Below are 21,362 nucleotides of genomic sequence, written 5' to 3'. Positions count from 1 at the left end.
GGCCGGCGTAAGAGGCTTTTTGGTCTAAAATTATGGGCACCCATTAGTAACTGGATCTAACTGATTTATTATGTTTCTTAAAAAAAAAAAAGAAGTGAACTTGCCTTCTTTTTTAGGACAATGCTATTTTGTACTCGGTACCAAATCTGTATTATTCATGTGAAAATGGTGCTGTGTTTATCTTGCCTCTTTTTGTTCTCATTATGAATTACTTTTTGTATTTGAATCTTGCAACTTTCCACTGCCAAATAAAATCCAATAAAAATTAGGGAAAAAAAATCCTACATCTTTCCCAGTGAAATCCCACACTGTCTGTTGGAGCTCGTCAGGTAAGTCTTGTAATGTTAGTCTTTTAATTTCTAAGTCAGGTCTTATTAACATTAATTTGTAAATTCTGTCTTCATCTGGGGTCTGAATTTCAACGCCATTTGGTGTGCAAACGATGGTATAGTTCATTTTGCACAGCAAATCTCATCCTAGTAAGTTCACAGGACTTGAATCACAAACAACGAATCTATGCATTTCTTTGAAATTCCCTATTTTAATTTCCATGGGTTCTGTAACTGGGGTACTAATTAATTTATTAGAAACGCCCACTACTTGGATCGCTTCTCCCGAGAGGGGTAGGTTTGGAACGTCTGCTGTTCTCACAGGAGAATGGGTAGCACCAGTGTCCAACAGAAAGGTGACGTCATTCCCTTCAATATATAACAACCCAAAAGCTGTAATACGTATAGCCACTGGTACATCAGATCCTTTCTCGATCACAAGGAGGACAATGCAGGGGTGTCCCTGCTCCGCCTTGTTGTTCGCGCTTTATATAGAGCCATATTTAAACAGGCTAATAAAAGAACCTAGGATTACCCCGGTCATGCTACATCATGTAGCTCATAAAGTCTTCGCATATGCCGATGATGTGGCAATCGTCACGACAGATGTAGCAACTGCTTTACCTAAAATCATAGAACTCACCCAAGAATATGGGGAATTCTCCGGATATAAATTAAATATTACAAAGACCCAGCTTTTACATTCAGTTCAAGGCAGACCAGAAAATCTAATATTCGCATCTACAGCGTCTTATCTTGGAGTGACAATCTCTGCTAAAGTTGAAGATATTGTTGGCTTGAATACAGACACTTTATTATTTTCTGTTAATAGGATCTTGAGAGGCTGAATAATTTACATTTATCATTATATGGTCGTACAAATGTAGTAAAAATAGTTATATTCCCCAAATTTTTGTATTTGTTCCGCACTATTCCACTTTTGTTTCCCTCTCCCTTTTTTAATAAACTAGAGAGATCCATCTCTAGGTTTATATGGAGATACCGGAGAGTAAGAAGATCTCTGAAATGGTGTACTATGTCTAAATTAAGAGGAGGATGGGGGGTCCCGAACTTTCGACTATACTATTGGGCAATCTTTCTAAAGACTATGGGTATTCTAATCTTTCCAGATATTTGTTTGGAGGAAGCAATGACTCCCTCTATTTATGAAATGTTGTTAGGAATAGAGGTCCGACAGTGCTTTTTGAGATTGTTAGAACAAGGTTACTATAAGAAAACAAAGTTTAAAGTTTTGATTTCGCTTGGCAAATCTGGAAACAATTTAGCAAAAAGTTTTGTTTTAATTCGAAGCTGAACTATTATACACCATTTTTGAAAAATCTCTTTCTCCCCGAAACTTTCGGGGATTCGGTTATGCAGAGGTGGAATATTCTTAAGATCAGCTCTTTTGGGGATTTATTTCAGAATGGGCAAATGGTACCATACTCGTTTTTGCAGGATAAATAGTCTAACAAGGAGAGACTTCTTTAAATATCTCCAAATCCGTAGCTTTATAGTGTCTAAAATATTTTTTAATAACAGTTCTATGAATAAAATGGATGTACTCGAAAGCTGTATCAGGAAAAATAGAATTGGCACAATATACCAATTGATGCTGAATAGACTAAAAGACGATCTCGAGTTATTTACTGATATATGGCAAAGGAACTTCGGAATAGCTGAGGCTGACATTTCTAGACCCTTAGAAATAGCCAGTCTGGTGTTATTCAATGGGTCTTTTAAAAGCCAACATTTTATGGCTGTTTTCGACTTATACTATACACCATCGAAATTGGCGCTATAGAAAGCTAAGGGGGGCACAAAATGTAGTTGTTGTGGATATGTTGCTTCTAATTCAATCCATATGTTTATTCAATGCCCAAAACTGAACCAATGTATACGAGATGTGCATGGTTTCCTAGATAGCATCCTAGAATCAACAATAGTACTGTCACCAGAACTAGTGATACTGGGAATTCAGGCCGAACGAGTTGGTTTCAGAACAACTGAAGAAGAAGGCTTTTTATTTATACCTATGTCTGTGTATAGATATTGTATCAACTCACGCTGGCTGGATGTGGACCCTCCGGATTTCTATCATTGGCATTCCAAGCTGTTAAATGTATATCGGTTGGGAAATGCGGTATATAAACTCAAAGGCCGGCGTAAGAGGCTTTTTGGTCTAAAATTATGGGCACCCATTAGTAACTGGATCTAACTGATTTATTATGTTTCTTAAAAAAAAAAAAGAAGTGAACTTGCCTTCTTTTTTAGGACAATGCTATTTTGTACTCGGTACCAAATCTGTATTATTCATGTGAAAATGGTGCTGTGTTTATCTTGCCTCTTTTTGTTCTCATTATGAATTACTTTTTGTATTTGAATCTTGCAACTTTCCACTGCCAAATAAAATCCAATAAAAATTAGGGAAAAAAAATCCTACATCTTTCCCAGTGAAATCCCACACTGTCTGTTGGAGCTCGTCAGGTAAGTCTTGTAATGTTAGTCTTTTAATTTCTAAGTCAGGTCTTATTAACATTAATTTGTAAATTCTGTCTTCATCTGGGGTCTGAATTTCAACGCCATTTGGTGTGCAAACGATGGTATAGTTCATTTTGCACAGCAAATCTCATCCTAGTAAGTTCACAGGACTTGAATCACAAACAACGAATCTATGCATTTCTTTGAAATTCCCTGTTTTAATTTCCATGGGTTCTGTAACTGGGGTACTAATTAATTTATTAGAAATGCCCACTACTTGGATCGCTTCTCCCGAGAGGGATAGGTTTGGAACGTCTGCTGTTCTCACAGTAGAACGGGTAGCACCAGTGTCTAACAGAAAGGTGAAGTCATTCCCTTCAACCTTTCCTTCAATGTATGGCCCTGACTGGTCTACCGTCAAGGAGGCGCCAAGCACGAACTCCTCGTCCTCCCCCCTCAGGCACCATCAGAAAGGTTAGTCACAGAGGAATGTATCATTTAACAGAAATTGTGAAGTTGCTGCATTTCTATCCTCCCTTCCTTCCCAAACCTCCGCTTCCTCACCCTTTGGCGCTTTGCTCCTATAGTTTGGCCTAGGTGCAGAAGGCAACTGATTCTGTTTTACCTGTTGCTGTGTCTTCCATGGTCCCTCATTCTGCGCCTGCGGATTTAAATCATTAATTTGCACATTATCGTTCTGCACAGCCTTACACTTGTCCCTCCAGTACCCCATCTTTCCGCATCCATGGCAGGGGAACTTCTTCCTGGCCTCCTCTATGCTCATTTTTATTCTTGTTTTTCCTCCACCCCCAGGGTTCTGATTCTGAGTATTTGTCATTTTGCTTAACTGCTGTTCTTGGTGCTCTGCTAATTTTACTTGTGCCCACATGACTTTTTCTTTTAATTCCTTTTTCTTATTTTCTAGCTCACCTTCACTATACTTTGCGTATTTCAGGACCTCATGTATAGGTTTGGCTTGCCAACAAATTTTATTGTCTTTAATCCATTGGGAAATTGCAGGTCTTAACCACTTCCATGCTTGTGACAAGGTCAACTCGTCATGGGTTTTACCTGCCCTGTGCTTATGACGAGTTGGCCTTGTCACAAACAATGGGATTTTGAGAAATCCAGGGCTGGTGGGGGAATATTCACTAGCAATGATGTGGTTAATCCTAACACAAATCGATAAATGAAGTGGGTCATGTCCTTCATCTCAATATTATCCAAACCACTGTATATCTTGAACACCTGTAACAGTCGTTTATAGTATGAATGTACACTTTCATCTCGATTCTGAGTAGTTTTATCTACTTATGTCCAAACAGTTTCTTTTGCAGGCACCTTTCCTTTCCTCGCAGATTTTGCGGATTTTCGGTAAATTCGCAATCCACAAAATTCTCGAATTTCCCGCAAAATCTGCGAGTGGAACGGATTGGGTCAAAAGTTCAAGCTGACTTTTGTAACTCTTTTAGAATGGCGCCGGCAAGCTGCCAGAGCCATTCTAAAATAGTTACAAAAGTCAGCTTCAACAGGAAGCTCTAATAGATAAAGTAAAGCAGGTGCTCGAGTTGGAGGTCAAATTCAGTTACACAATCATTAATCACCCCAAACTTGGGGTGATTAATGATTCTGTAACTTAATTTGACCTTCAACTCGAGCACCTGCTTTACTTTATCTATTAGTGCTTCCTGTTGAAGCTCTTTGAAGCTATTTTAGAATGGCGCTGGCAACTTGCCGGCGCCATTCTAAGTGGGGCTGAGGGCAGAAGGGCACAAAAGTGGGACAGAGGGCAGAAGGGGACAAAAAATGAGTGAGGCAGAGGGCAGGAGGGCACAGAAACGAGTGGTACAGAGGGCAGAGGGGCATAAAAAATGAGAGGGTGGCAGTGATTAACCAGGCAAAAAAAAAACAGCAAACACGCAAAGCGCCCCGCGAACACCCGCGAACACGCAAAAATATAAAAATACTCAAATTTGCACGAATTAGCAAATTTTGCAGATTGCGAATTCGCAAATCCGCGGATCGCGAATTCGCAAAATTCGCCCATGCTTAGTCATTAAATGTCTGGTTTTCTCAGTCCTTTTTCCTCCTACAGGTTCGTCTACAGTTAATACTGGGAACAGTCCTTCTACCATCATGTTCTGTCTCCATTCTTTCATTCTTTTCTCTCTGGTCTCTTTCTTTGCTTTTGGATAAAATTTTGCTAACCCTTTGTCCATTCTGGGTCTGTCTCTCTCAAAAGCCTCTATTTCCCATTCTTCTAGGGCCACATATTGCGTTAGTCTGGGTCTGGGATGCAAATCATTCATTCAAATCCTCAAATTAAACAAAATCCTACCATTAAAGGTACCTTCTAAGGGAAATGCTAAGATTCCGTCATCTTTAGTGTATTCCACCCAATTTTCCAACCATGCACAAGCATGATACCCTCTGTCAAACATCATAAATGAAGCGGGAGTGTTTGGTGGTGGAATGATAACTCCTTCTCTAGTCTTAATTGTCTTGTCTTTCTTAAAATAATTATTTACTCTGTTTACCAGAGTCATTTTTCTCTTGCTTCCGTACATTCCGTTTAGTCTACGACCTTTCCACTGATCTCTAACAAACCCTTGATATCTTGGATCAGGTCGAGTCTCGGGATGAGTCGGATACCACATATATTTTGCAAAGACTTAAATTGTGTAAAAATACGTACTTCTGTTTACTATATTCTTCCAATGCTAGCGCGTCTTTCAAATTACGAGCACCAATCAACACTGTGGTTGCAAATAGTTTCAACCAATGGGAGCGCGGCCATTCTGTGAGACGCGTTCTCATGCTCCTGTGCTCACCCCTCCTTTACAATACCAGCTCCGCTACACACCCGCTCTTCGACCAATACCAGCGCGGCACAGAGTGACGTCAGCGCAGCTCCGCGACTGACTCCCTCCTTCACAAGGTAACGGAAACTCGATTTCTTTTCTTAAAGTGCAAGTGCTTTATTTAATTTACAACTTAAAACATTCGCCACTGTACTCGGGTGTCTAGAAAGGAAAGAATTGTTTTACTGCAAGTAAACCTCTTCTGTCTACTTTTCATATACTGCGGATAGATCCCTTCTGCTTATCCTTCACAAAGCATTAGAGAACCTGCTACTTCTTTGACTCATCCACTTCTTTTCGGGTTATATACTAAGTCTAAAGTTTCACTAGCGAACCCTTTTGCTATCACCCAAGCTCTGACGAATGTACTACTCCTTCCGTGTGACCCTTACTAGGTTATATCACAATTGAGGTTTTGCTAGAGAACTCGTTGCTACCATTCATTCAATTATTCATACAGAAAAACCCTAATTAGCGCTTCCAGTTCTGCCTAACCATGCACTAATTTTCCTTGAGCCACTGACCTCGCTGCAAGGTGGATTCTCCTCACCAACCACTATTCTGCCCCCGGGGATTCCAGACAACATATAACAATTACTAACGAATTGTGTTAATACATGGATCAATATAACAGCATTTCATCAAAAATATTTCAAAAACATTTCATAACATTCAAAGTATTTTTACATTCGATCGATCGATACTTTCAGCAGCAATAACATTTTAGCAGCAATTATATTTTACATAGTTATCAGCAATTAACATACCTACCTATCTTAACTAGTCCTTAACCATAGCTCTGCTACCAGAAAATTACTGATAGAGCGCGCAGGTCACCCGACTAATTTTATTACCAAATATGCACACTTGGGCCCATAATATATTTCATTACACTTTATTTAATCGGGTAACCTACACTCTTCTACCAGTAACCCTTTTCCTTTCTATTTAATCCCAATGTACCTGATTTACCAATCCTCGTCACAGGTTCCTAAGATCACAATTGATCAAGGAGCTAGCTGTAAAATAAGTAGTCCACACAATACAATATACAATTGAAATGTTTGTACTCTTTATAATAACCAAAGACTCAGGAAGTTTTGAAACCCTTTATCTAATCTTCATCTTCATCATATGTCATGAGTAGAAGATTAACACAGACCAAACTATCTAGAACTAGAATTAGAAATACCGTATAGCTATGAATAAGGCAGAGAATATTAATCATTTAGAAATCAAAAATTAAAGGGAAGGAGAAAATAAGAAACATGCTATTTTAGATCAACAGACTTTCACAACTCCACTGAAGGCAGGTAATAAAAAGGGAACATGCTAAATCAAAGTAGACTTTCGAAATTCACTAACGGTTCAAAGGAAATAAAACTTATGCAATTTTATTTATCCAGATGTGCTTATTCTCTATAGGGAAGGTAAGAAGGGAACCTTAACTATATAATAACGATTTAGCATTTGGCTAAAGGTAGGTAGAAGAGTGGAACATGCTAATAGACAGATAATACATTATTTATAAAGGGACAGGGGAGAAAAGGAACGTATGCAATTTATGCTTTGCAATATTTGAGAATTAGAAATGCACATGTAGATAAGTAATCACCCAAACAGACTTTATATTTACCTAGGATAGAGTGAAGACTAACCCTGGCCACGGGTCAGTTGGGAAATACGGGAATGGACCCTCAAGGACTTAGATGCCAGTAAGCGATCAGGTACAGCTCATGGACAGTCAGGACAGGATAACCCCAGAATTTGGATCAGGACCGGGTTCACCAAAGGGTACGACCAACACCAGCAGCTTGGGTTGCAAAGCCTGCGCTACTCCCTCTCTGCAAGGAATCTGCCAATAACCCCGATTGGGTTTCGAACCTCCCAGCAAAGTGCTTCGCCAGCACTTTAAGTCTGCATAAACACCGAATGGGTTTCTAGAACCTCCCAACAGAGTGCTTCGCAGATCTCTGGTTCAGTCACCTACAGAGTGCGTTGGGTCAGTGACAGGTCAGCTATTTGGACAAGTCGGACAATTTCTCTAGCTAAACCTAGGCTAGTTATACTGTTTTTCGGGTCAGTGTTCCACCCCCCCAATGTTGCAAGTGTAAGGATCCCCAATTTTGATTGGACAAAGGAGGAGGTTAAGTCAGCACATCACCTAAATGTTAGACTTTCTCAGGCTTAATATTCAGTCTTCGTACCCACCCCTTAAATATTAACTTCGCATGACATATGTTTTACAGTGAACAATGGAGTATACAGCAGTTATTACAAATGTAACAAATTCTAGTACAGTTCAGCTTCTTCTGCTAGGTTGGAGGTCAGGTTCCCAGGAGAATCTTGGCTGTGGCTGCCAGCTGGCTGGGTTCCACTGCTGCATGGTTTTTTTTCCCCCATCACGTGACTGGTACCATACGGGCTTCCAAAATGGAGAAGTAAGCACCTCCCAGGCACAAAGAATATGATACATATAAAGCAAGCAAAAACAATTTAGAAATACAGAATAGAAGATTTCACTGTATACTATGAATGGCTATACTACATCCCTTACTTTATAATAACTATAGCATTAGGGTAAGTGCAGAACAAAGCTTTGCGAAAGCGGCAATGCAAGCTCAGAGCATGTGAAAACACAAAGCGGCCATATCAGCTGTATTGCGCATGAGCAACAAATTCCCACCAGAACTGCGAGTACGTCACGTCACATGGGTATGACAGACACATGCGCAGACTAAATTCCCGCGTAGCAGCGACCATTTTAATGGCAAGCGTATTACGATTAGTAGACACATAGGCAAACTTCACTCGGACACCCAAAATGTCATTTCAAGGGGAAAATTAATGACACAAACAGGTTGATTAGTTAATTAGGGTTATTCGAGGTTCATGATTACAAGCAAGTCGCTTAATGTGCGAATCCTTGCTCCACCAGAAATATCCCCACAGTATGTCTGCAATAAGGTTATTTTACAAGAGATGGATTACCCGAAGCGGATAACCACTCGGCTATCCGACGCAGCAATTGAGAGGTTAACTAGACTGCAGCAAAACGTTGAGTTATGACATGTGAGCGGCCAAAATCTTGCATGGTTAATAGAGAAAGTAACACAAGTAGTTAACAGAATAAGTATAGAACTAAGAACAGATGCGAGGGCTCCCAAGCATAAAGAAAACTTACAGGCCAATCAAGGAAATTGGTTTAGTATAGCTTGCTTAAATAAGAAAAAAGAAGTAAGAAGAGAGGGACGTAGTTCACGCAAAAAGTTTGACCTGGCTAGGGCTGAAAACCTCGCCAAAATAAAGGGAGAATATACCTCAGTACTCCGTAATGCAAAAAGGGCCCACAAGGAAACTTGTTGGGGAAAATTATTGGAAGCAATAGAATCTAAGACTATACGTCAGTTCTGGAAGTAAATACGATCAGCAACAGAATCTACGGTTGCCCCGATGATCAGCGTAGTGGAAGAGGGGGCTTGGGTAGATATACAGACATTATACGCCCCGGGAAGTGGAATTGTAATGGAGAGACCAAGGGATTGGAGAGGCCTAGTAGAGAACTTAAAACTAGATTGCTCAAAAGTTAATGTTCTAAGTAAAAGCAGGCCAAGACAATTTACCAGCAGCCTAATATTAAATACTAACCAGACCTTGTGGGCGGAATTCTTCTCTAAAATGTTTTAGTAATCTTACAACAATGGAAGATCCCCTCGGACTTGAAGGGTGCAATAATTAGGCTGATACATAAGAAAGAGGATGTCTATGCCCCTAAGAACTACAGACTAATTAACCTATCAGACATAGGAGAAAAAATCTTAGCGAAAATAATACTAAGCAAGTTAAAAGACTGGGCGGAACAAAGATCTATTGTACCAGTGCAACAGGGCGGGTTCAAAGAAGGTTACTCCACTATGGATCATTGCTTTGCCCTGTGGGCATTAGCCAGAAAGTCGATAGAGCAAAACGGTAAACTGTTTTGCTGCTTTGTCGACTTTTGGGCAGCTTTTGATTCAGTGGACCGTAACAGCCTCTGGGAAGTGCTGGAAAATTATGAAATACCGGATGGCATTCTAAATATCTTAAAAAAATTACACAGTGGTAATTGGGCCCAGGTCATTAGAGATACACAGGGGTCACTAACCCATACAATAACAGTAAAGAATGGCCTTAAACAGGGGTGCGTTTTGGCACCCTTGCTTTTTTCAATTTTCATAGCAGACCTTCCTGTAGTGCTGGAAATTGAAAGAAGCGCGAGTCCACGTATGAATAGAAATAAAGTGCCCTGCCTTTTATACGCCGATAGCCTTGTGATCCTTGACCAAACTGAAATGGGTTTGCAGAGGAAATTAAATGTGTTTAAAAATTATTGTGACAAAAAAGTTTCTAACTATCAATATGGAAAAAACAGAGGTCTTATGCTTTGGGAAAAGAGTTAAACATTTTATTTGGTTTTTAGGACAAGATAAATTGGAAATTGTAAGTGAATACAAATACCTAGGCCTTTGGTTTGATAGCGCATTAAAGTGGAGCCCTCATTTGGAGGCTCAGGCCACAAAAGCCTTCTCATCCGTCTGTGGGTTGAAAAAATTAAATAAAGAATATGGCGATATGGCACACAGACCTATGTGAAATGCATTTGAAGCTATGACCCCCCGCAAGTTTTTTATGGTGCAGAAGTGCTCTATCTGAGTTGTAAAAGGGGGTGGGATTGCGAAGAAGGGAAGATTTTAAAAATGCTGCTATCTTTACCAAATTGTACCATGATTCAAGCAATCAGAATGGAGGTAGGGCTAATAGCTTGTAATACAAAGACACAAATGGCCATACTAAGATTCTGGAAACACCAGGAGTCAGTTGGCATACAGAAGGTGTCTATATGGTGCAGAGAGGAAATCCAAACCAGTACCCTTGGTTGGGCACGCGTTGTAAGGAAAACCATTCAGACCGTAGCGGTGCACCTAAAATTGAGACTTCTACAGCCATCCCTGGACGTAGGGTTTACAAAGAGAATGCTTAGGGATCATGGGCTCATATTCTCTCAATCACAAGACTATGATTATTTGAATGTAAAAAAATCTGTTAATTTGGTAAGGAGCGCATGGGAAAAGGAGACACGGTTCCCATATTTGGATTTTTGGCCCAATAAAAGTTCAAGACAAAAAATCCTAAGGGTTCACGTGGGCATTAATCCTTGGAAGATAGAAGGAAAAATAAAAGCAGCCTTGATCCAACCTGATGGTATTTGTAAATATAAGGTAAATTCACGTGTTCAATCCGCTTGCCTCCTTATGCATATGTCATTTTTAGATATTACAATTGCTGTGGGTAAGTTCTTGAAAGCAACAAGAGAATTTGTAATGGAGAAAATAAAGGAGAGGTGTTGGTTTTAAATTTTTTAGCGTTCCACCAACAATGGGAATTTAATGGATTTATATTTGTGTAAATTTGTGTTTAAACGAAATGTGGTCTAATCATGCTATCACAATATGGATCCAAAGTTTTATGTATGGGTCATAGACTATGGTCTAAATAAACATTGTTTTATCTCTCTCACTCTCTCTCTCTCTCTCTCTCTCTCTCTCTCTCTCTCTCTCTCTCTCTCTCTCTCTCTCTCTCTCTCCACCCCCCCATTCAATATTATGACCCTACGTGTCCACATTCTTCAATTCTGTTATCTGTAGTTACTGACAACTGTTGATTCAGTGTGATAGTTGCAGCTCCTGCATTCTATGACCGGAGATGTTACTAGCACTCTTCCTGAGTGATGCAACTTGTATATATGTAACTCTAACCTCTACTGTCTGTAGTAGACTTATGTACTTATAACAAATCTTATGTGAATGTAGAGTGTCTCTGATTTCATTTTTCATGTAATTCATGTACTCTCAATTCCTTATGTAATGTAACTAGTTCCAATGTAGGGCGTTCGGACACCTTTGGGTAAAGTTTGCTCTATATAAAAACACATATACAAATAAATAAATATATAGTGCCCAGGATCATCGATCCATATACTGCCCGGGGCCATGATGAATGTACTTCCTGTTGTCATTGATGCTCACTGCTGCCTACCCCTATTGATGATGGTTACGGTCATTGGTGCCTATTAATGACCTGGGCCGTTGATGTTCATTAATGCCTAGGCCATTGATGAAGATTAATTACTGGAGCCATGAATGCATCATAACATCACTGGCCACTGATGCATGGTATTTTGTAGCCAATACTCCTCTTTCTGATCTGTACACACTAAGGCTTGGAAAATGAATGCGTGTTACAGCCTGAAATCATTCCTGTTCATTTTTGTTGCTCATTACTGCCTGGAGTTGCTGTTGTGTATTCATCCTGGTGCTACTGAGGCATGCCATCTCTCGGACCATTTATTCATATTATCGCAGATTTTTATAGCTGCCTGTGGCCTGATAGTAGGGATAGGGGCCACTGATGCAGGTAAGCCTAGCCCCAGCAATGCATACTACTATTGTGAATACTTTTGTTGTTTAAAACTACATAGATATTTGATTCTTATACTGCCCATGAATACATATGTATAGTGATGTTTGGGGCAATTGATGCTCATCATGGCTGAAGCCTATCGATACTGCTGTATGAAGCAGTTAATGATAATTATAGCCTATACTATATTAAGTGACATTTTCCTTTTGAGAGGGGATACTTTTTGCACATTTAATGTATGTAAATGTATGTATTGCGACTTATATAGCGCACGTGTCACCCGACGGCATCAAGGTGCTTGCCTTGGGAACCCGTCCTGGCTTTTTCCCTGTGAGATAACCCCTACTGGGCATCCCCAAGGTGAAAGCCAGATATCCCGCAGCGGGTGGGCCGCCGTAGTGGAGATTAAGCAAGCTATTGCCCAGAGTTGCAGCGTGGGACCCCATGTTTAGAGTAGCCACCGAGGCGAGAATTATCGAGTTCGTGGAGGGAATTGAACCCTGGTCCCAGGCCAGACCTCTGCATCTGGGTCTGCCGCTCTAATCAGTGAGCCACACTCCTCCACTGTACTGTACAATGTAGACACCATCATGTGTTATCCATTTTCTTTTTTATCATTTTGGTGATGTGTGATTTTAGCGATTGTTACAATGCTTATCAACATTACTTTCTGAGATGCCACTGGAGTCAAAGATTAGCTGTTTTCATTTCTAGAGGTATGTGAACTTGTGATTTGTTTTTCCTGCAACTAACACCGATTTCGCATAAAGGAACTATGAAAATATGCAAATCATGAGAAGCTCTGCGTGCGTGTGCTATCAAGTGGTGTAGACTGGATACTGAAGTATTTTGGTGTATCAAGGCGATGAACCTGCTGATAGTGATTCAGTCTCAGCAAACTTGATTGTGGTTAAATAACTAGCAGGCAAACAATTATCTGTGCCTTAGTGCAGGAAAGACTATGGTTCTCTATTATGCCCTCATTTTGCTGTTGACAGGAATTTGGAATTTCTCATACACTTTTTTAAGCAGTTAGAAACCTAGGGTGAATTTTGCTATGGAGTTGAATTTTACCCCATAAGTTGTACCTGTTGCTAAGATGCTCATTGCCATAGTTTAGGTAAGAACTGTACTCTGCTGAGGATTACATATAAGCTAGCCCATGTCCATGCTATTTTGTTCTAGGTTGTGTATTGCATCAAGATTGATCTAAATACTCCACGACCTTCTGTCGCCAAGCCACAAATAGTTCAATATAGATCTATAAGGATTGTGGATGGATTATCAAAGACCAATCATATTTCGAGTCTGAGAAGGAGCTCGGGACGGCATCCATTTCTATCCAGATTGCAATGAGAAGGCTTTTTATAACCCGAATGGCCTTCATAGAGATTGCTAAGTTGATTGTTCTATTGAACTTTGGGCTTAGACTTGTAATGTAATGATGTCTTGTAAAGCGCATGAATCACCCCACATGGGGTATCTCCGCGCTGTAGACCGCTGGGGAACCCGTCCTGGCTTTCCCTGTGAGATGGTCCCTACTGGGTATCTCCAAGGTGAAACCAGGCATCCCTGGCGTTTGTGGGGGGCCGTTGTGGAGATGAGGCAAGCTAATGCCCAGAGTTGCCGAGTGTGATCCCTGCTTAGAGTAGGCACCGAGGCGAGAATTATCAAGTCCGCTGACCCTGGTCCACGACCCTGCCGGGTCGGGAATTGAACCCTGGTCCCGGGCCGTCCTCTGCTCCCGGATCTGCCGCCTCTAACCAGAGAGCCACACCACTCCACATGTGTTCATTCTATGACTTGTCAATTAGGAATTTTCTGGCTGATTTCTATCTTTTTAGCCCTTATTTTATTGATGACATTTAGCATCTCTTTGGATAGAGTTGCAACCAATGTAGGATTTCAATGTGATGGCGGTGATGCTTGTAGGTAGCAACAGAGGTGTCCTAAAAAATCCCTCCAGGGGTGTCTATTTTGGATAGGTGTTTGTCCAGAGTCCATAGTTCTGCTTCATAAGCAATTTGAGTTCTGCCATTGGCTTGCACCACTTGGTGGATATGTTGCAAGAAACAGTGGGTGTGTGAACGAGTGATCCTGAGGATGGCATTTATAGAGGTCTTAGATATTTCAAATATCTCTGGAATGTTTGTGGTCATCTTTAAAATGTGAGTTATGGCCATTTCCAGGTATGTAAAGGTGATGACCTCTTTGAAACACGAGTCTTTGATGGTGAAGATTTTGTTCTGCCTCCGATTTTTCCTGCATTCTATTGGTTTGGTTTTCTGTTTGTTTATTTGTAGACCATTTTTAAGCAGTCATTTTCCATAGCTGTCAGTTGGGACTGTAGCTCTCTATAGTGGCACATGTGATGTGGATGGAATTATCAACATATGGTAGGGTAGGTATATGGAAAACATCAATTGATGACACGCCTTGGAGGGCTTTAGGAACTTCATTGTGGATGTTGCCTTAATACAATGAAAACACTAAATGGGTGAAGGGCCAATCCTGTTTGACTACACATGTGATGGTAAACTTTCTGCTCAGTACTCCATTTTGGTTTAGCCTTACATGAGGTGTTGTGTCAGTGTACAACTTTTTCATGAGAGTTGGGCTTATTTTTACCATTTTACAGCAGTACATTAATAGAAAACATGAGTGCTCACTGTCCATACCTTGTCACAGAAGGGAAGAAAAAACAACACCAATGAGAATAATCTACCAATAAGAACACTATAGCCAAGTCAAAGTAGCAGATATAGACATTCAGATTCCACGAGCCTCCCAATAAGTAAAAAAAAAATATATATCAGTGTGACAGCCCCGTTTGGGCGACCCTAGGAGCTTTACATAAGAGTAGTAGTTGCAAATGTGTAATAACAAGCGTAGGATCTAATATCATACATTATAAGTTCACCCCACTCCAGTCGGTACGCTACCCTGTTCTAACTGTGAGTCAGTTTTCAGACGTGCAGCCACTGTGTAACCTCTAAGTGGACCCTGGGTGTCGTTAGGGCGTAAGGCGCGAGGCAGCATGCAAGCATAAGTCTCACTATTTGTACTACAATAAGCTAGACTATTTAACCAATTCTGCAAGTTGGGAGCCCTTTTGCCACCCCAGTTATTAGTGATCTCTCTCTTGGCCAGCAAAAATGGTGGCAAATTTCCACACTCCTTTGGGGAAGTTCACTACATACCCCAAGAGTGCCACCTCAGGAATAGGGGCAAGAGTTAGGCCAAGCATGTGTCCTAATGTTTAATGTATCGCCTCCCAGTAAGGCTGTAGTTTGGGACATGTCCATGTTAGGTGTGCAAAATCAGCATGTGGAGCCTTACACTTCAAACAATTATGAGGTCTGGATGTATCAATTCTGTGTGAGATTTCTGGCGTGATGTACATTCATCGCAAAAACTTACAATGACTTATGCCGACTATTCAATGAGAAATTTTTAGTGACTTGACAGCACTTTTTCCACTGGTCATCCAGGATGGGATGTCCCAAGTCAGTCTCCCAGGCCTCACGAATTTGGCGTCGTTAATGAGGAGGAGCGCCAAACAAGTTTTATACAATTTAGAAATCAGTTGCCCCCCCCACCCCCTGAGTTTCTATGATAGTGGAAAGGGGAGTGAACGAATCAGGTTCAATGGAAAAGCTGGGGAGAATAGCCTGCAACGCTGAACGTACCCTATTCATAACGAAGTGGTCCATAAAAGTGGCCGTGCGGAAGCGGTCCTCATCAGCCATGGAGAACACATGGCCGCCTGGGAATAAATCACTAAGTTTGACAATTTCAAAGAAGGTAAACGTGCATGTACTAGTCTTTTGCTCATGATTGGCATCCAGTGGGGGTGGCAATCAGCAAGGCAGATAAATATAATAGAGAAGATCCCACAGTTCGTCGCAGTTTGTCCAAGGCCCAACTGGTGGTGGACACCGTCTGGATATAGTTTGGATCCCTGGGGACGCCCCTGAGGAGCACGACGGACGGCGTTAGTAATCATGAAATCCATCTCTAGATGGAGAAATGGAATCCTGGCATCAGGGTGGAACCAGGCATGTGCGTAACTGCACTGGGCCACGAGCAAGTGTAGCTTGAGGTCAGGAACCCCAAACCCACCTCTGTCGTAAGGCAACAAAAGAATCTGCCACCTCACCCGCGGTCATTTGCCCCCCATGTTAAGCTGATAAGATGTGAACGCAATGTCTGGAAAAAACTATTTGGCAGGGGGATGGGAATGTTATTAAAGAAATATAAAAATTTGGGGAGGACTATCATTTTAATCAATGCGACTTGGCCGGCGATAGACCGTGGGAGTTGCAGCCATCTCTCTACCTGCGACTCGAGGGCGGCAACCACCTGGCCATAGTTGAGATGAATAATTTGAGCTGCGTCTAAATGCAAATGGATACCCAAATACTTGGCAGAGTCCAGTGGGAATTTGTATTCCCACTGCTGCATGCTGAGAGTAAAAGGCAATATAACTGATTTGCGCCAATTAATATGTAGACATGAAAATCGTCCAAACCTGATCGTTTCACTGATCAGAGGTTCCAGATTGTTCTGACGTTCCCAAAAATATAAAATTACATCATCTGCATACAGAGAAACTAGTAGTGGGCTGGTTTTAAACTGGAGTCCCCGCTGCAAATGTCGCTCCTGAAAATATCGAACTAAGGGATCCATGGCAAGAATGAAAAATAATGGCGACAGGGGAAAACCCTGGCGCGTGCATCAGTATAAAAAGAAGGGGCGGGATATTGTACCATTCATGCGTATTCTGGCGGAGGGTTTACATTATAATAAAGCTATGGTACCAATGAATCTCTTGGGCATCCCCAAGGTATAAAAAAGGGCCACTCAAGAGAGTCAAACGCCTTCTCGGCATCCAACAAAATTGCGGCAGCTGGGACTTCAGGGCTGATCATATATAGAATGACAGAGTTCTAAGATTTAAGGAAGTGGATCTGTGAGGGATAATTGAAGAGCAATAATTTTGGCCAATATTTTGTCATCTAGGTTGAGTAATGACAGGGGTCTGTATGAGCCACCGTACACAGGGTCCTTACCCGGTTTGGGAAGAAGTATAATGGCCGCCTCGCAGACAGTAGGTGGCAGTTCATTTTTCTGAAGTGCCTCCGTGTAGAAATCCACTAATTAAGGCAATAGCAAGTCTTTATAGGTTTTATAAAATTCCCCAGTAAAGCCATCTAGCCCAGGGGCAGTCGATCCATTGAGGGCCTCAATGGCACTGATGATCTCCGATGAAATGGGTTCAGCAAGAAATTCCTGCACATATTTTTCCAAGTAGACCAGGGCTATTTCTGACAAGTTAGCTTCTTGTGCCGAGGTGTTGCGTGCAGCCTCGTTAGAGTACATTGTGGTATAATAATCCAAGATTTACTCTCGGAAGTCAGCTGTGTCCGTGAGTATGCGACGTCCGGCCAACGTAATTCCTTGATATATGTTATGTCAGCGTCTATTTATAAAGTGCGTGGCTACTCCCTGGATTTTCCCGGCGCTAAAACATCCAAATGTCACGTAACATAGAACACAACCAATCCACTGCGAAAGACTCAGAGCTGAAAGACCCATGTCTTAAGACTTTTCCTAAAGGAAAAAAGATCCAGACTCTGTCTGATATCAAGCGAAAGGCTATTCCACAGCCGTGAGGCAGTTGCATGAAAACATCTGCCCCTATCCGAGAACATAGCACCCTAGGAGTGATGATCAAAAGCTGAGATAAGGATCTCAGGGTGCGCTGAGGGAAATAAGGCTGAAATCTGTCTCTAAGATAAGGGGCTCCGATCCTATGGAAAGCCTTAAAAAACCAGAACCGGGGCTTTAAACTGAATTCTTTTCCGTACAGGAAGCCAATGAAGAAAAGACAAAAGCTGGGTCGTATGGGTTCTAGGACCTGTCAAGAAAATGTCTCTGGCTGCCTAGTTCTGAATCACTTGTAGTCGGCCCAGAAGATATTCAGGAAGACCAAGATACTAGGAGTTAACATAGTCCAATCTGGACATTATCAGCGCCTGAACCACTGTCTTCCTGTATGGAATCGAAAGCAATGGCCGGAAATTTCGCAGCATTTTCAACAACCCAAAGCTGGAATCCAGCTTTACTCCCAAATTTTTCAGTGTGGAAACCGCCGACACAGGGGGAGACTTATCTCGGGACACCATTCATGCCAAATATCCGGATGCTGATGCCCGAAAAAAATGATCTCAGACTTCTCGGAATTGCATTTTAAATGGTTGTGGCTCAACCAGGACAAGACTTTAGAAAGACATGTGTTAATTAAGTTGCTGTCAAACGCGACTCCCTTTTCGCAGTTCAACAACAGCTGAGTGTCATCAGCGTATGACACTATTTTGGCACCAGATTTCTCAGCTAGAGGGGACAGGGGGCCGTGTGCAAATTAAAAAGTGGGGGGCTCAAAAAAGAGCTATGGGGCAACCCCAAAGTTCAAAAGAAGGACTGCCGCCGAAAAAGGAGGAAACCAGATCGTTTGAAAGCAGTTGACATGAAAGGATGCAAACCAACTCAACACTGTACCTCCATTACCGCTATCACTGAGTCTTTCCAGTAATCTCGGATGAGACATGGCATCGAAAGCTGCAGATAGATCCAACAGCACCAGAACAGCTCTCCTCCTCTGTCCAGTGTAGCTTTAATAGTTTCTGCAACTTCCAATAGGGCCGTTTCGGTACTGAAATTGGTTCTGAAGCAAGACTGGCTAGAGTGTAGCAGATCATTGGTCTCCACATTGTTTGTTAAGACTTTATTAACATATTTTTCCAAAACCTACGAAAAGAAAGGCAGAAGTGAGATGGGTCTGCAGTTACATGCTGCCTCAGGGTCTGCCGAAGGTTTCTTCATTAGCGGAAGGATTTTAGCATGTTTTCACCTTTGTGGCATCAGCCCCTCCTGTAGAGGGTGTTCAAGATAGAATTCACCCAAGGGTTGATCACCTCCGCTATTGAGGACAACACCTTAGATGGACGGGGATCCGCAGGCGAGCCAGATTTCAAAGTTTTCATAAACACCAGAGATTGCTCTAAAGTAATCGTTGGGAAATCCCTCAAAGAGACCCTGGGGCTGGGACAGGTAGCTAGGAGGGAGCCCTCAGCGCCATCTCGATCCACTGATTGAGCTTCTAAAGAATCCTGGATCAATTTAATTTTTTCATAAAAAAAGAGGGCCATTCGTTCCATCCAATCGCTAGTAGGAAAAAACGGTTGGCTTATAGAGGCAGGGGATGTGAAACTTTTTACAACATTAAAGAGGGTTTTACTCTTGCTGTCCACCATATCAATTTTTTTAGACAAAAAGAGTTTCTTTCCTTCACGTATACTCTTGTGATAATTTTTCAGTGCCAGTTTATAGGCCAATTTGTCTGACGAATTATAATTCCTCCGCCACTCTCTAACAAGAAGTTTACAGGCTCTTTTACTATCCCTCAAGGCCTCAGAAAACAAGGAGCTGAAGCTCAAGTGGTTTTAACAGGCCTCGCACAGAGGGGGGCCAATTCAATGGCTTGCTGCGGCAGCCAATCCTCTTCACGTCCTGTTCTAGGACGCCACTTAAGGGAATCGGCTGCTGTTGCAGCGCACGCAAAATGGCCTCAGATGTGATCAAGTGAAATGGTCTCAAGCAGTGATTTACCTTGGCTGTTTCCAGGGGTTGGGGCCCAGCAGTATCTTTAAATTGATCAAATGATGATCGGACCATGTTAAAGCTAAAGGAGCATCCATACAAATCTGGTTGGAAGAAAAAACCTAATCCAGTACGTGGCCTTTATCATGTGTAGGACAACATACAAAAGTAGTTAAATTAAGAATATCCAGGGATTCAGACAGTCTTAGAGAGTCATGCTCCAAAGATTTATCCATATGGATATTAAAATCACCCAAGACCATACAATGGCTATATTTAGTTGCAATGGGAGAGATGGAATGGCTGATAGAGTCCAGGAAGTTCTTAGCCAGACCACGAGGGCAATAGATTACTACTCCTGCCATAGATTGCTGAGCCGAGAGAGTTAAGAGAAAGCCCACACTTTCTGCCCCCTCTATCTCTACATTTGCCAAAGGAGTACAGGTAAAGGAGCTCCTGTATACAATAGCTATCCCACCGCCTCTTTCCTCCGGACGGTCCTTCCTCAGAATGTGATAGCCTTGTGTAATAGTATTGGCAATAGTGGGATTAGAAGCATTGGTTAGCCAAGTTTCTGTAAGAAACAACACGTCGGGGGATGAATCAGTTAAAAAACCATAGGTTTCAAATTTATTTTTTTTCAGGGAGTGGACATTCAGTAGGGAAGCCTTCCAAAATGTATCTGGGATCTCATGTCCCCTAACCGGGGCCGTCATAGCCCTATTAACGTTGTGCTCTCTAGGAGGTCACTGGCGGAGGTGGTCCATCCCTTTGGCATCAAAATTGTCACCTATGCAGACGACACCCAGCTTGTGGTATCGCTAAACCAGACTGAGGGGTCGTCTAGCACCCTGCTCCCCTGTTTGGAGGCTGTCGCCAAATGGATGGAGCTCTCCTGTCTCCGACTTAACGGGGAAAAAACGGAAATCATGTTATTAGGGAACCCCGCACCCAACATCTTGCTCCCTTTGTGACCGGATTGTATGGGACCTCTCCCCTCCCCAAAGACACAGATAAAGAGCCTGGGAGTCTGGTTGGACAGCTCCCTGGACTTTATGGTCCAGGCCACCAAGACCTCATCTACCTGTTACGGATTGATGAGAATGCTTCTGAAAATACTCCCCCTTCTTCCGTTCCAGGCGAGGAGAGTCATGGTTCAGGCACTAATACTCTCCCGCCTGGACTACGGTAATGCTCTTTACCTGGGAGCTCCAAAGACCACAAATAATAAGCTTCAGGTCACACAGAACTGTGCTGCAAGGCTGCTATATCAAATTCCACGGAGGCAATCTGTGAAGCCGGTCCTTAAGAAACTACACTGGTTACTCATAACAAGGATCCAGTTCAAAGCGATGTGCATTACACAAAAAGCAATTTGGAAGACGGGTCCAACCATAATGCACCCTTTGATCACCCCATACCTCCCCAACAGAGCCCTGCACTCTAGCCAACACCATCTGGCTACCTCAAACAAGATACACAGAGCTCGTTGGGGAGGTCGCTCATTCACATTTAATGCTGTAACGTTATGGAACGACCTTCTTCTCCCGCTTTGAAAGACTGATAATCT

This window comes from Lissotriton vulgaris, chromosome 1_1, assembly GCF_964263255.1.
Source record: "Lissotriton vulgaris chromosome 1_1, aLisVul1.2, whole genome shotgun sequence".
Classification (NCBI taxonomy): domain Eukaryota; kingdom Metazoa; phylum Chordata; class Amphibia; order Caudata; family Salamandridae; genus Lissotriton; species Lissotriton vulgaris.
This window is presented reverse-complemented; position numbering follows the sequence as displayed.